The following is a 16,790-nucleotide window of genomic DNA, read 5'->3' on the forward strand; positions in this document are numbered from 1 at the left end:
TTGCGAGGTAGCGCAAGGAAACAGACGAAAGAAATGGCCCAACCCCCCCCCATACACATGTATATACATACGTCCACACACGCAAATATACATACCTACACAGCTTTCCATGGTTTACCCCAGACGCTTCACATGCCTTGATTCAATCCACTGACAGCACGTCAACCCCGGTATACCACATCGCTCCAATTCACTCTATTCCTTGCCCTCCTTTCACCCTCCTGCAAGTTCAGGCCCCGATCACACAAAATCTTTTTCACTCCATCTTTCCACCTCCAATTTGGTCTCCCTCTTCTCCTTGTTCCCTCCACCTCCGGCACATATATCCTCTTGGTCAATCTTTCCTCACTCATCCTCTCCATGTGCCCAAACCACTTCAAAACACCCTCTTCTGCTCTCTCAACCACGCTCTTTTTATTTCCACACATCTCTCTTACCCTTACGTTACTCACTCGATCAAACCACCTCACACCACACACTGTCCTCAAACATCTCATTTCCAGCACATCCATCCTCCTGCGCACAACTCTATCCATAGCCCACGCCTCGCAACCATACAACATTGTTGGAACCACTATTCCTTCAAACATACCCATTTTTGCTTTCCGAGATAATGTTCTCGACTTCCACACATTCTTCAAGGCCCCCAGAATTTTCACCCCCTCCCCCACCCTATGATCCACTTCCGCTTCCATGGTTCCATCCGCTGCCAGATCCACTCCCAGATATCTAAAACACTTCACTTCCTCCAGTTTTTCTCCATTCAAACTCACCTCCCAATTGACTTGACCCTCAACCCTACTGTACCTAATAACCTTGCTCTTATTCACATTTACTCTTAACTTTCTCCTTCCACACACTTTACCAAACTCAGTCACCAGCTTCTGCAGTTTCTCACATGAATCAGCCACCAGCGCTGTATCATCAGCGAACAACAACTGACTCACTTCCCAAGCTCTCTCATCCCCAACAGACTTCATACTTGCCCCTATTTCCAAAACTCTTGCATCTACCTCCCTAACAACCCCATCCATAAACAAATTAAACAACCATGGAGACATCACACACCCCTGCCGCAAACCTACATTCACTGAGAACCAATCACTTTCCTCTCTTCCTACACATACACATGCCTTACATCCTCGATAAAAACTTTTCACTGCTTCTAACAACTTTCCTCCCACACCATATATTCTTAATACCTTCCACAGAGCATCTCTATCAACTCTATCATATGCCTTCTCCAGATCCATAAATGCTACATACAAATCCATTTGCTTTTCTAAGTATTTCTCACATACATTCTTCAAAGCAAACACCTGATCCACACATCCTCTACCACTTCTGAAACCACACTGCTCTTCCCCAATCTGATGCTCTGTACATGCCTTCACCCTCTCAATCAATACCCTCCCATATAATTTACCAGGAATACTCAACAAACTTATACCTCTGTAATTTGAGCACTCACTCTTATCCCCTTTGCCTTTGTACAATGGCACTATGCACGCATTCCGCCAATCCTCAGGCACCTCACCATGAGTCATACATACATTAAATAACCTTACCAACCAGTCAACAATACAGTCACCCCCTTTTTTAATAAATTCCACTGCAATACCATCCAAACCTGCTGCCTTGCCGGCTTTCATCTTCCGCAAAGCTTTCACTACCTCTTCTCTGTTTACCAAATCATTTTCCCTAACCCTCTCACTTTGCACACCACCTCAACCAAAACACCCTATATATATAAACAGAGAAGAGGTAGTAAAAGCTTTGCGGAAGATGAAAGCCGGCAAGGCAGCAGGTTTGGATGGTATTGCAGTGGAATTTATTAAAAAAGGGGGTGACTGTATTGTTGACTGGTTGGTAAGGTTATTTAATGTATGTATGACTCATGGTGAGGTGCCTGAGGATTGGCGGAATGCGTGCATAGTGCCATTGTACAAAGGCAAAGGGGATAAGAGTGAGTGCTCAAATTACAGAGGTATAAGTTTGTTGAGTATTCCTGGTAAACTATATGGGAGGGTATTGATTGAGAGGGTGAAGGCATGTACAGAGCATCAGATTGGGGAAGAGCAGTGCGGTTTCAGAAGTGGTAGAGGATGTGTGGATCAGGTGTTTGCTTTGAAGAATGTATGTGAGAAATACTTAGAAAAGCAAATGGATTTGTATGTAGCATTTATGGATCTGGAGAAGGCATATGATAGAGTTGATAGAGATGCTCTGTGGAAGGTATTAAGAATATATGGTGTGGGAGGCAAGTTGTTAGAAGCAGTGAAAAGTTTTTATCGAGGATGTAAGGCATGTGTACGTGTAGGAAGAGAGGAAAGTGATTGGTTCTCAGTATATGTAGGTTTGCGGCAGGGGTGTGTGATGTCTCCATGGTTGTTTAATTTGTTTATGGATGGGGTTGTTAGGGAGGTAAATGCAAGAGTCCTGGAAAGAGGGGCAAGTATGAAGTCTGTTGGGGATGAGAGAGCTTGGGAAGTGAGTCAGTTGTTGTTCGCTGATGATACAGCGCTGGTGGCTGATTCATGTGAGAAACTGCAGAAGCTGGTGACTGAGTTTGTTAAAGTGTGTGGAAGAAGAAAGTTAAGAGTAAATGTGAATAAGAGCAAGGTTATTAGGTACAGTAGGGTTGAGGGTCAAGTCAATTGGGAGGTGAGTTTGAATGGAGAAAAACTGGAGGAAGTGAAGTGTTTTAGATATCTGGGAGTGGATCTGTCAGCGGATGGAACCATGGAAGCGGAAGTGGATCATAGGGTGGGGGAGGGGGCGAAAATTTTGGGAGCCTTGAAAAATGTGTGGAAGTCGAGAACATTATCTCGGAAAGCAAAAATGGGTATGTTTGAAGGAATAGTGGTTCCAACAATGTTGTATGGTTGCGAGGCGTGGGCTATGGATAGAGTTGTGCGCAGGAGGATGGATGTGCTGGAAATGAGATGTTTGAGGACAATGTGTGGTGTGAGGTGGTTTGATCGAGTAAGTAACGTAAGGGTAAGAGAGATGTGTGGAAATAAAAAGAGCGTGGTTGAGAGAGCAGAAGAGGGTGTTTTGAAATGGTTTGGGCACATGGAGAGAATGAGTGAGGAAAGATTGACCAAGAGGATATATGTGTCGGAGGTGGAGGGAACGAGGAGAAGAGGGAGACCAAATTGGAGGTGGAAAGATGGAGTGAAAAAGATTTTGTGTGATCGGGGCCTGAACATGCAGGAGGGTGAAAGGAGGGCAAGGAATAGAGTGAATTGGAGCGATGTGGTATACAGGGGTTGACGTGCTGTCAGTGGATTGAATCAAGGCATGTGAAGCGTCTGGGGTAAACCATGGAAAGCTGTGTAGGTATGTATATTTGCGTGTGTGGACGAGTGTATGTACGTGTGTATGGGGGTTGGGCCATTTCTTTCGTCTGTTTCCTCGCGCTACCTCGCAAACGCGGGAGACAGCGACAAAGTATAAAAAAAAAAAAAAAAAAAAAAAAAAAAAAAAAAAATATATATATATATATATATATATATATATTATCCCTGGGGATAGGGGATTAAGAATACTTCCCACGTATTTCCTGCGTGTCGTAGAAGGCGACTAAAAGGGGAGGGTGCGGGGGGCTGGAAATCCTCCCCTCTCGTTTTTTTTTTTTAAATTTTCCAAAAGAAGGAACAGAGGGGGCCAGTTGAGGATATTCCAAAAAAGGCCCAGTCCTGTGTTCTTAACGCTACCTCGCTAACGCGGGAAATGGCGAATAGTTTAAAAAAAAAAAAAAAAAAAAAATATATATATATATATATATATATATATATATATATATATATATATATATATATATATTATTATATATTTATTATACTTTGTCGCTGTCTCCCGCGTTTGCAAGGTAGCGCAAGGAAACAGACGAAAGAAATGGCCCAACCCCCCCCCATACACATGTATATACATACGTCCACACACGCAAATATACATACCTATATATATATATTTATATATATATATATATATATATATATATATATATATATATATATATATATATATATATATATATGTATATATATATATATATATATATATATATATATATATATATATATATATATATATATATATATATTTCTTTCTTTTTTTCTTTCTTTTAAACTATTTGCCATTTCCCGCATTGGCGAGGTAGCGTTAAGAACAGAGAACTGGGCCTTTTTTGGAATATCCTCACCTGGCCCCCTCTGTTCCTTCTTTTGGAAAATTAAAAAAAAAAAAAAAAAAAAAAAAAATATATATATATTTTATTTTTTTTTATTTTGCTTTGTCGCTGTCTCCCGCTCCTGAATCCCTTTGCCTTAACAGATAATCTTCAACTAAAAATTTACTCGCAATGAATTTATAAAAGTTTTGGGTTGTCTCCTGCTTTATCCAAGATATTGTTTTCAGTGACTTTGTTCCTGCTTTCTTATCCTGCTATACTTTTTCATAGCTTTATAAGACATTAAAGATGTTGGCAAGCAGGGTTTTGCAAGCATCTTCTCCACAGAACACTGCTATGCTCAATTGATTCTTGACATCTTTTATTGAACCATCCCTCCTTTTTTACCCTTCACTTACTTATAAATTTAATTGAACTTTTTCAACACCATGCCCTGGTTCCTGGCTACTGAACTGTTTCCCATTTTATGCTACCAATGAAATTATTGAGTTATGTAAAATTTTCATGATTATAATTCTTCTTTGTGACAGGTTTTATTGGTGCTCTTTTTATGTCTTCACTAGTCACATAATCAAAGTCAAGAATTACATGGTCATGATTTCCCACTGGTGAGTCATATATTTTATCATCCATGCTACTATTTGTGATGATAACATGTAAATCAGGCATATCAGTAACTCACATACTGCTCTCTGTGACACGCTGGTATAGAGAATTCCCCAAGTCTGTCTCTATATAACTGAAACCCTCCATAATTTGTACTCTACCATATCCAAGAAGTGAGCATTTCACTCCTTGATATACCATCCTTATTATTCCTTCAATGTCATCACAGTGTATTTGCCTGAGTTCATTACAATTCTATGAAGAATTATGTATTATTGTATCAATACCAATATATACTTCCTTCTTACATTTACTCTTCACATGTCTTTGAATGGATCATCTACCAGGTTTTCCTCAAACTGAAAGGTGTCTCTCAACTGGGTGGCCAATCCTTCTCCTCCTTTGTCTTCTTCCCTCCTTGCCATCATATTTCCATCAAAACAGATCAGGCGGGATCTTACCTCTTTTGTTATTTTGATTCCACAACTATAACAATATCAGGTGCATTTTACCTAATTCAATCTTTAAATTTCATCTCCTTACCATTCGCTACTTATCCATCAGCATTTGTATGCATTTATATTTCCACCACTTAACATTCCTTACCTCTCTGCAGTACTGGTGGGAATGTTCTGTCCTTGCCTCATTTCTTGCGTCCCATCATTTGCCTTCTGACTTTATGCTTTCCCCCTCCCTCTCGTTTCTTGGTTTATCATGCCTGATAAACACCCTAAGAAATTCCACCTTGCTTTGAAATTCTTTTGCCTGCCTAAGTACCTTCTGGCTACATCACACCAAATCAAATGTAACCAAAACTGGTTATCCCCTTATGTTTTGATTATATCCACCATATTTTCACCTTACTTTATCAGAAAAACGGCATCCAGTATTTCTACAGCATATAATTTTCTTTTAAGAAGCATTTCTTCTTTTTTCATCCGTACCTCTTCATCTGGAATGTTATTTTCTTTTAACTGAGATGGCAAAGGCAACTGAGGACCTACTCAAGGCCATCCCATTAATGAAAGGGTAAGAGAGATGTGTGGTAATAAAAAGAGTGTGTTTGAGAGAGCAGAATAGGGTGTATTGAAATGGTTTGGTCACATGGAGAGAATGAGTGAGGAAAGATTGACCAAGAGGATATATGTGTCGGAGGTGGAGGGAACGAGGAGAAGTGGGAGACCAAATTGGAGGTGGAAAGATGGAGTGAAAAAGATTTTCAGTGATTGGGGCCTGAACATGCAGGAGGGTGAAAGGCGGGCAAGGAATAGAGTGAACTGGATTGATGTGGTATACCGGGGTCGACGTGCTGTCAATGGATTGAATCAGGGCATGTGAAGCGTCTGGGGTAAACCATGGAAAGTTGTGTGGGGCCTGGATGTGGAAAGGGAGCTGTGGTTTCGGGCATTATTGCATGACAGCTAGAGACTGAGTGTGAACGAATGGGGCCTTTGTTGTCTTTTCCTAGCGCTACCTCGCACACATGAGGGGTGAGGGGGATGTTATTCCATGTGTGGCGAGGTGGCAATGGGAATGAATAAAGGCAGACAGTGTGAACTGTGTGCATGTGTATATATGTATATGTCTGTGTGTGTATATATATGTGTACATTGAGATGTATGGGTATGTATATTTGCGTGTGTGGACGTGTATGTATATACATGTGTATGGGGGTGGGTTGGGCCATTTCTTTCATCTGTTTCCTTGCGCTAGCTAGCAAACGCGGGAGACAGCAACAAAGCAAAATAATAATAATAAATTCTTTTTTTTTTTTTTTGCTTTGTCGCTGTCTCCCGCGTTTGCGAGGTAGCGCAAGGAAACAGACGAAAGAAAGGGCCCAACCCACCCCCATACACATGTATATACATACGTCAACACACGCAAATATACATACCTACACAGCTTTCCATGGTTTACCCCAGACGCTTCACATGCCCTGATTCAATCCACTGACAGCACGTCACCCCCGGTATACCACATCGATCCAATTCACTCTATTCCTTGCCCTCCTTTCACCCTCCTGCATGTTCAGGCCCCAATCACACAAAATCTTTTTCACTCCATCTTTCCACCTCCAATTTGGTCTCCCACTTCTCGTTCCCTCCACCTCCGACACATATATCCTCTTGGTCAATCTTTCCTCACTCATTCTCTCCATGTGCCCAAACCATTTCAAAACACCCTCTTCTGCTCTCTCAACCACGCTCTTTTTATTTCCACACATCTCTCTTACCCTTACGTTACTTACTCAATCAAACCACCTCACACCACACATTGTCCTCAAACATCTCATTTCCAGCACATCCATCCTCCTGCACACAACTCTATCCATAGCCCACGCCTCGCAACCATACAACATTGTTGGAACCACTATTCCTTCAAACATACCCATTTTTGCTTTCCGAGATAATGTTCTCGACTTCCACACATTCTTCAAGGCTCCCAGGATTTTCGCCCCCTCCCCCACCCTATGATCCACTTCCGCTTCCATGGTTCCATCCGCTGCCAGATCCACTCCCAGATATCTAAAACACTTCACTTCCTCCAGTTTTGCTCCATTCAAACTTACCTCCCAATTGACTTGACCCTCAACCCTACTGTACCTAATAACCTTGCTCTTATTCACATTTACTCTTAACTTTCTTCTTTCACACACTTTACTAAACTCAGTCACCAGCTTCTGCAGTTTCTCACATGAATCAGCCACCAGCGCTGTATCATCAGCGAACAACAACTGACTCACTTCCCAAGCTCTCTCATCCCCAACAGACTTCATACTTGCCCCTCTTTCCAAAACTCTTGCATTTACCTCCCTAACAACCCCATCCATAAACAAATTAAACAACCATGGAGACATCACACACCCCTGCCGCAAACCTTCATTCACTGAGAACCAATGACTTTCCTCTCTTCCTACACGTACACATGCCTTACATCCTCGATAAAAATTTTTCACTGCTTCTAACAACTTGCCTCCCACACCATATATTCTTAATACCTTCCACAGAACATCTCTATCAACTCTATCATATGCCTTCTCCAGATCCATAAATGCTACATACAAATCCATTTGCTTTTCTAAGTATTTCTCACATACATTCTTCAAAGCAAACACCTGATCCACACATCCTCTACCACTTCTGAAACCACACTGCTCTTCCCCAATCTGATGCTCTGTACATGCCTTCACCCTCTCAATCAATACCCTCCCATATAATTTACCAGGAATACTCAACAAACTTATACCTCTATAATTTGAGCACTCACTCTTATCCCCTTTGCCTTTGTACAATGGCACTATGCACGCATTCCGCCAATCCTCAGGCACCTCACCATGAGTCATACATACATTAAATAACCTTACCAACCAGTCAACAATACAGTCACCCCCTTTTTTAATAAATTCCACTGCAATACCATCCAAACCTGCTGCCTTGCCGGCTTTCATCTTCCGCAAAGCTTTTACGACCTCTTCTCTGTTTAGCAAATCATTTTCCCTAACCCTCTCACTTTGCACACCACCTCGACCAAAACACCCTATATCTGCCACTCTATCATCAAACACAATAATAAATATAAATAAATAATAATATAGGGAACACAGATTGAAATGATGATAATCTAACTCTGTCATGTTGAGATGAGCAATAATGGATATATGAGCATACATCGGTGGGTTTTCTGTATATGCTAAACTTAAACTTGTTTCCTTGCCTATGGATTATGCAATCTAAAAATGGTAACAAACCATTATTTTCATTTTCTACAATAAATTTGATGAAAGGTACTAAATTGTTAAGGGGAGAAATGTTTGTAAATTTTCATTTGTTGGCCCAACACAAGGAACATCATCTACATACCTAAACCAAACTGCATTAGAAGGTAAGATATCCTTTAGCAATTTTGTTTCAAAAAATTCCACATAAAGATTACTTAGTACAGGTGAAAGAGGTTACCCATTGCCATACCAAATTTTTGAGCATAATAATCTCCATTGAATTGAAATACACAGTCCTTTATACACAACTCTATCTGTTCAATGAAAACAGACTTTGAAACAAGTAAATGAATATCATCCAAGACATCAAATAAATATTTTAAAAGGTCATCAACTGGAACTTTTGTGAAAAGTGAGGAAACATCAAAGCTAACAAGTTTGAAATCAAAATTAACATTGATATTGTTAAGCTTGTTAACAAAATCTACATTGTTCATGATATTAGAATTTGATATTTTACCCACTAAAGGGCTTAATAAAGAAACTAACCATTTTGACAATTTATATGTGATGGAGCCTACTAAACTCACTATAGTCTTGCTGGAAAATGTTGTTTATGTGTTTTGATAAGTCCATACATATATAATGGCAATGAAGGGGACAAAGATGACAAACTTTTGATAAGAGAACCATTACCTTTCAACAACAACTTCAGTTCTTTATTGAAATGGGAATTAACTGCTTCTAGGGGATTCTTACTGAGTTTAGAATATGTTATGTCATCATTTAAAAGATACATATATTTCTAGCTCCCCGCTCCCTCTCCTTTTAGTCGCCTTTTACGACACTGTATATCCTTACCAACCAATCAACAACACAGTCATCCCCTTTCTTAAATTCAGCTGCAATACCATCCAAACTCACCGCCTTGCCAGATTTCATCTTCCGCAAAGCTTTTCCTACCTCTTCCCTCTTAACCAAACCATTCTTCCTGACCCTCTCACTTCGCATACCACCCCAACCAAAACACTCTACATCTGCCATTGTATCATCAAACACATTCAACATACCTTCAAAATACTCACTCCATCTCCACCTCACTTCATTACTACCTGCTATCACTTCCCCCCTTGCCCCCTTTGCCGATGTTCCCATTTGTTTTCATCTTACTCAGGCTATTTACCTCATTCCAAAACATCTTTTTATTCTCCCTAAAATCTAATGATACTCTCTCACCCCCAACTCTCATTTGCCCTCTTTTTCAATCCTTGCACCTTCCTCTTGACCTCCTGCCGCTTTCTTTTATACATCTCCTAGTCATTTGCACTCCTTGCTTGTAAGTATCATCCAAACACCTCTCTTTTCTCTTTCACTAACAACTTAACTTCTTCATCCTACCACTCACTACCCTTTCTAATCTGCCCACCTTCCAACTTTCTCATGCCACATGCATTTTTTGCAGATGCTATCACTGCTTCCCCAAATACATCCCATTCCTCACACACTCCCCTCATGTCATTTGCTTTCAACTTTTGTCGCTCTACACTTAATCTCTCCTGGTACTTCCTCACTCAAGTCTCCTTCCCAAGCTCACTTACTCTTACCACTCTCTCGGCCCCAACATTTTCTCTTCTTTTTTGAAAACCTCTATAAATCTTCACCTTCACCTCCACAAGATAGTGATCAGACATCTCTCCCGCTACCCCTCTCAGCGTATTAACATCCAAAAGCCTCTCTTTTACATGCCTATCAATTAGCACATATCCAATAATGCCCTTTGACCATCTATCCTACTTACATACATATACTTATGTATCTCTCTCTTTTTAAGTCAGGCATTCCAAACCACCAACCTTTTTTCAGCACACAAATCCACAAGCTCTTCACCATTTCCATTCACAACACCGAGTACCCCATGTACACAAATTATACCCTCAACTGGCACATTATTCACCTTTGCATTTAAATCACCCATCACTATTACTCAGTCTTGTGCATCAAAGCTCCTGACGCACTCACTCAGCTGCTCACAAAACACTTGCCTCTCAGGATCTTTCTTCTCATGACCAGGTGCATCAGCACCAATAATAACGCATCTCTCTTTCCACACATTCGTCGGAGCTCATAGAACCTTTGCCCCCTCACCTACACTATAACTCATTTTCTCTTCCATGGTTCCATTCGCTGCCATGTCCTCTCCCAGGTATCTACAACACTTCACTTCATCAAAATTTTCTCCATTCAAACTCGCACCCCAACCAACCTGTCCTTTAACCCTGCTAAACCTTATAACCTTGCTTTTATTCACACTTACTCTCAACTTCCTCCTTTTATACACCCTCCCAAATTAAGCCACCAACTTTTGCAGTTTCACATTTGAATCTGCCACCAGCACTGTATCATCAACAAAAAACAACTGACTCACTTCAGATGCTCTCTCATCCTCTACAGATGGCATACTCACCCCTCTCTCTAAGAATTTCACATTTACCTCCCTCATCACCCCATCCAAAAACAAGTTAAACAACTTTTTCCAGTCCCCTTTCTTATAGAGATGTGAATTTTGCCCTTTTCCACCCCTTGGCTCTTTGCCTTTCTCGGCAACATCCGAAACAGTATTTCAAGTGGTTTCTCATGTGCATCTGCACACATCTTCAGCACATAAGGTAAACTTTCATAAGGAAAATGAAACCTGTATTGCTGAAGACTGTCTAGTATTTTATCAATGTCTTTTCTTGATGTCAAAATGCTTTCAAAGACCTCCTCCCCATTTCACCTCACTGGCACTATGGATTTGGTATCTTCTATTGTGAAAACACTTTTGAACTCATTATTCATTCAGTTCCTAATAAACACTTTCCTTACCCTGATTAGTTGCTTTTTAGTCGACAATTTACTCATGATGACTGTAGAAACTTTTGGGTTTTCTCCTGTGCTGTTCACAAGATTCTCTTCAAAGCTAAGATCTTCATTCCTCCTTTCTTATTGTGCATACTAATATGTTCAATGCTCTGTCTCTGGTTGGCTGGAGTACTGCTTATATCTTCACCAGAGCACATGTTGAAGCTTCTTTCTTTTCTGACATCTTTTGAAAAACCATTCCTCCCTCTTAATGTTCCTTATGCATTTCAGGGTAAAGGTACCCAAGTTCTTGCATTATTGTAAATTTCACGGAACCTTTCACAATAATCTCCTGAATCCTGGATACTTAACTCCATTTCCTAATTCATGATGAAAAAATAACAATTATTGTATTTTGTGTAGTTTCCATGGGTGGCCACAGCAAAACAGTCTCCACTCATCCCTGTCCCTCCATGTCTCCTTTGCATAAACCATTCCACACACTCTTCCACTATTTCTCTCCCTCCAGTACTCTTGCACTCTATTTGCCTTCTTGTCTTTAACTCAGCTCTCTTAATTCTAGTAATATCTTTGCTGACCTCCCCTGGATCTTCTTTATCAGCTTTGTGGTTCTTTAAGTGCAGTGATGTATAATTACTTATTCATAATGGAGCCCAATCTCTTGAACACTCTCTACCATACAACTTTTGTAAACTGTCTGGATTAACCATATCTTCAGTCAAAAGATTCTATTCAACCACCACACCACTCTTGCAAGCTGTCTGGATTAACCATATCTTCAGTCATTTCATTCTATTCAACCACCATCCTTATATAAGAAATTTCCCATATCATCTTTAACAAGTTTCAAGCTTAAATTGATGAAGTGTCTTCTGTTTTTCATCTCTGTAGCCTTTCCATACCTTTTGTTGGTGTGATTTTCACACGTATTCTTGTATCATCTGAAAAGGATGATACGAAACTGTAGTTTGGATGATACGAAACTGTAGTTTGTGTTTGCATCTATGTAAGATGAGGAACAGCAGGGGTGCAAGAACAGTTCCTTAAGGGAATGACCTCTTTACTATGGAGGTACTAGAGATTACATGGTTTACAACAACATGTTGTAATCTGTTAGTTAAAGGGGTAAATCCATCTTCCAATTTTTCCAGTTATTCTCATCTTTTACAATTTGTGTGCTATGACAACATGGTCACTTGTAAAATGCTTCTGTAAAGTCTGTGTAAATCATATCAACATTTTCTTTGTTTTCTAGAGCTTCAACAATCCTATCAGTGGTTAAGCAACTGAGAAAGGTAATATCTTTCACCCTAAAACCATGTCTTGGGTTATGTAAACTGTACACTTCCATAAATTGTCAGCTTTTCTCTTAATACTCTATCAAAAAATTTAATGATGTGCAATGTTAATGCTACTGATCAATATATTTTTGGGACTGCCTAGCAGACTCTTGGGAACAACGCCAGAATCTAGACAATTTCTCCAGAGGATTATCACTATGTGTCTTGCATTTCTTTAAAAAAAAAGACCAAGTTTCAAGGGTCTGGGCCTTAGGCAAGTGCATCGGCATGCTCCAAATGGCATTCTCAAAATCCTGTTATGGTGATGATATCTGCAATGTGCACACTTTGAGGAATACATTTTAAGAAGTCTTTTGGGTCATTTATCTTTAATGCGGTTTTTGGCTCACCAAATACCAATTCATACTGCCATTTCAGAATCACCCTCATCTGTAAAAATATCTCCTTCTGTTGTAACTGGGACAATGGTGATTGTGGTCCTAGATTTGTTTTTTGCATACGAGAATAAGTCGCCTTCTACGACACGCAGGGAATACGTGGGAAGTATTCTTTCTCCCCTATCCTAGGCGACTAAAAGGGGAGGGAGCGGGGGGCTGGAAATCCTCCCCTCTCGTTTTTTTTTTGATTTTCCAAAAGAAGGAACAGAGAACGAGGCCAGGTTAGGACATTCCCTCAGAGGCCCAGTCCTCTGTTCTTAACGCTACCTTGCTAACGCGGGAGATGGCGAATAGTATGAAAGAAAGAAAGAAAGAGAATAAGTATTTTGGGTTATTTCATATTTCATTAATGGCTTTTTTTTTCCTGTTTCATATGATATTTTTAATTCATGGCCAATGTCTGATAGTCACTTGATGGGTTTTCTTTCCTTTGCTGAGTTAGCTGCATTTTTCTTTAGCTCATCTGCATCTTTTTCCTTTCTTTTTTTTTTGTGCTCATCTTTTTCATTCTAATCTAGACCATTTGTACTTTCTTCCTACTGGTATATACCTGTAGAATGTTTCATATGCCACAATGGTCATGTAATTTCCACATTCCTCCTCTGTTTTTGTGATTAGCAGGGTTTCACAATGCACAGCAGAATCTCACTGATCACATCTTCTCACTTTATCCATTTACTATTAAAACTGAAATTATTGAAAACATCTCCACTGTAAAGTGTGTTGTGATAAGGTGGTTTAACCTCTAAACTTATTTCCACTTCAATCAGGATGTGATCAGAGGAGAGGGTGTTTGAGATGGCAATGTCACATATCAGGTCTACAATATTTGTAAAGATTAAGTCCAGAGTATTATTTCCCTTGGTTGGTTTTGTTATGTGTTGGCTGAGGAGAGCTTTTCATATACTCTGAAAAAAAATATCTTTTTTACAGCTGTTTGTCCAAGTTACTTCCTACTTCCAAGGTCAACATTTTCAATTGCAATGTTATTTCCTGCCTGTTTCCACTTAATGTGTGGTAGGTTGAAGTTTCCTCATACAAGTTTATTTTAGGCCGGTTTTCCAAGGAGGTTGAGAGATAATTCCTAGTTTCTTATCTGTAACATAAATTCTTGAGACTTTGTATCTGGTGGTTTATAGATTAATGCAATAAACAGGTTTGGCTTTTCAACCTTAAAAATAAGTGCTTCTACTGCATCATTTGAGGAACCCATAACTTCAGTTGCTACAAAATTATCTAATATATGTAGTCCAAATTCTCCACATGATCTAGTCCTGCCACAACTGTATCGGTCTTTAGCATGCATTTCACTCATTTATCAAGACACTTACCAAATGGAATTTTAATTGTTCTATGTGATTTAAATCACTGTATGTTGGCATGTGTGACAGACATTACATGGCTTGTTTCTGTTTTATTTTGGGTGGTTAACATGCTCTGTTCTGCTGAGCTTGGCTGAGTGCTTTTAGTTCCCTCACCGTTCCAAAGAGGGAAGTCAGTGTCATATCTTCCTTCCTTTCCCCTTAACCTGATGCATTCTCTTTATCCAGTCCAAAGATAATCAAAGGTTTACATTCTCAACTAATAATCTTTCTAATTTTGGTATTACCAACATTGACAATAAGTCCATCAGCTTTGGCTCATCAACCTCTATGTTTCTAGCTTTCTCTATGATCTCCCTTTCAGCTAACAAGCACTAATCCTGTGTGCTGTGCAGTTTTCTAAAACCAATCATCAACTGGACCATATATTATGTCAAGAGTTCTGTCTCTGGTGATACACAATACATATCATTCTCTCCACAGCTTTACTCAATACCTTTAACACCCAAATACATATCATTCTAATTAAAGCTTTACTCAAAACTCTTAACACTTAACTGAGTCTGCTGCCCAGCCCCAGAAATTGTATCTTCATAATTTCAGCACAGTGTGCTATGGGCAGTCCCTCATGTTCAACAGCCTCTAGAACAGCTAAAATATCCTCTTCTGACCTTTCCTGTTCTTTGGACATTATATTTTCTTTCCTCTCTCATCTCATGAGATTTCTTATGATCTTTGAATTGATTCCTTAGTTTCTTTACTTCCAACTCTAATTGCTTTAATTTCTGATCTTGGTTTTATACTATTTCAACCAACATCTCCAAACCTTTATTCTCTGGTGCTATATTTGTTATTGCTTCCTCTCGCTTACTTTTATGGATCTTGTCACAACAGCCTGATCCAAATAATCACTAACATCAAAGTCCATTTGCAGTTAATAGCAAATTGAAAAGCAGAGGAAAAGTGAAAAACTTTAGTGCATGATAGATAAGCAGGGTTAAATTGACTGCTCAGAGTGATCTTGCAATCTGGGCTTCTTATTTTCTTTGTTCAAGTAGTGCTAAAGGTCTTACTCTGATCCTCCATTATAGTAAGAATAATAGTAATTTAGTAATATAGTCTATTGGCAAGCAAATGATATTCATCTGGGGAATAATTCAGAATAAACAGTTAACAGTGATCCCTTCTACTTTTAAATATTTTACCATCAAAATATTTACTCAAAATGACACTACATTAATTCTTAAACACCTTTAATCACTCCCTCATCTCACCTATTCACATTTGTTGCCAGATGTCAATCTATTTTAAAACTTTAGCAATCCTTTGATAAGGATGGTAACACTTTGGTCATTTGATCTGAAATCTGACATCTTCCCACTCCCACTGTTATTGAACTCTATAATTTGCATAATCAGACATAATCAAACAACATTCACAATCTGCTCACTCAGACCATTTCCAACCATCAACTAACCTTACAATAAACAGGTATTTACTTACATACTCATTGACCAACCAGCCTTTTTCTCAACTTATCAATGGTCTTTGGTAACTCTGGTACTATATTTCATGATAAAATGTTCAATGTTAACAAAGTCCATTGGTTTAGGAACTTCAAGATTATTATCAGGTCACCAATTCATCTTCTCTCCAAGTTGGACAGATGCATAACCCTCAACCTTTCGATCATACCTTAGACTTTTAATCTACACACAATCTTGGATACTTTACCTTGGATTCTCTAAAGTTATCCTTAACGTTTCAATCGTATCTTTGATTTTTTGATTTATGCACAATCTTGGGATCCACTCCTTGGATTCTTTCCATTATATCTTTTTTCTTCTTTAGGTGTGGTGACCAGACCTGAGAGGCATAATCCAGCTTGGGTCCATTTTGTCAACTGCTTACTACACATTTTCTTATCCATATACTTGGATGCAATTTTCTTATTTCCCATGAGACAGTTTACTTCTTTAACTATTCTTCTGACGTGTAGCTCTGGCTACAGAAGGTTCATTATTGACCATCAGTTCCTTTTCGCATGCTGATTCTTGTAGCTTATTCCCCACTAAGTAGTATTCAAACTTGGGGCTTCTTTCACCAAGTCCCATTTTCATTACCTTCCACTTACTTAGACTGAACCTCCTCCATATATTAGACTAATATTGACTTTGATCAATTCCCCATCTTCTCATTCTTATTTCTCTCAAGAGCTTGGCATCATCTACAAAGAAGTTTAAGTACAATTCTAGTCCATTGACGAAGTCATTTACATGCCCCAAGATTAGCAGTGGGCCCAAAGACTGCACTAATAATCTCAGCCCATTTTGAGAATGCACCACTTAC

At 39.3% G+C, this 16,790-nt stretch overlaps 1 protein-coding gene across 24 annotated transcripts in view; it reads right to left on the minus strand.

Moving 5' to 3' along the window:
• LOC139751182 (tyrosine-protein kinase Src64B-like) overlaps positions 1-16,790 on the minus strand; it is a 230,376-nt gene that overhangs the window by 51,014 nt on the left and 162,572 nt on the right. The gene's annotated exons all lie outside the window — the stretch shown is intronic.

This window comes from Panulirus ornatus, chromosome 11 (genome assembly GCF_036320965.1).
Source record: "Panulirus ornatus isolate Po-2019 chromosome 11, ASM3632096v1, whole genome shotgun sequence".
NCBI classification, from domain to species: domain Eukaryota; kingdom Metazoa; phylum Arthropoda; class Malacostraca; order Decapoda; family Palinuridae; genus Panulirus; species Panulirus ornatus.